The sequence below is a fragment of the Myotis lucifugus genome, unplaced genomic scaffold, assembly GCF_000147115.1.
Source record: "Myotis lucifugus unplaced genomic scaffold, Myoluc2.0 scaffold_321, whole genome shotgun sequence".
In the NCBI taxonomy this organism is placed as follows: Eukaryota; Metazoa; Chordata; class Mammalia; order Chiroptera; family Vespertilionidae; genus Myotis; species Myotis lucifugus.
Window position 1 is genome coordinate 882 of NW_005871369.1, and position 881 is coordinate 1,762.

Below are 881 nucleotides of genomic sequence, written 5' to 3' on the forward strand. Positions count from 1 at the left end.
TGCCACCTGAGGGGCCCTTTTCCAGTGTTCCTCTTTGAATGCCCGATTGGTACAAGCCCCAGATAGCTCCCTGATTCCTATCGAAGTCCAAGGAAAAGCCGGGGCATCCTGAAGCCAGCTCATCTCTCTGAAATGTGCCCAGGAGAGAACACGGAGCCTTCCCAGCAATCGCTGGAGGGACCCCACTCCCATACAAGGCACACAGATGCTCTCTCCTGAAGTTCTGCCGGAAGTTGCTTTGTTTATGCAAAGACATCACCAAGAACTGTTTCGATGACTCTTTCTGGGGTCCTTCTTACCTCTTGAGATTACTATTTTGTGTTTTTCCCATCTTCTGTACATGGAGACTAGATACATAAGGAATGAGAGCCTTTCGCTGAGAAGTTCCATCTTAGGTACTGAAGTGCAGTGTGGGGGGTCTTTCTTGAATTTGTCCTTTTCATCTTAAGACTCACCTGGCACATTTGATTAATGCTCAGATTTCAGAATCTGAATTACTCAAATTTGGAGTCACTGGTATAGAGGAAAGACCACTGAATAGGGAGTTAGGAGACTGGATTTCAGGTTAATCTTTACTGCCTAGTAGCTATTTGATCTTCATCTAGTCACCGTGTCTTGCTTGTTGTTAAGTTTCTCCTTGTGAACGAAGGGGCCACGCCCTGGCTGGTGTGCTCAGTGGTTAGAGCATCAGCCGGTGCACTGAATGGTCACAAGTTCTATTCACAGTCAAGGGCATGTACCTGGGTTGCAGGTTTGATCTCTGGTCCTGGTTGGGGAGTGTGCAGGAGACAACCAATCAATGAGTCTCTCTCATATCCATTTCTCTCTCTCTCTCTCCCTCTCTCCCCGTCTTCCTCCCTCCCTCCGTTCCTCCCTTCTAC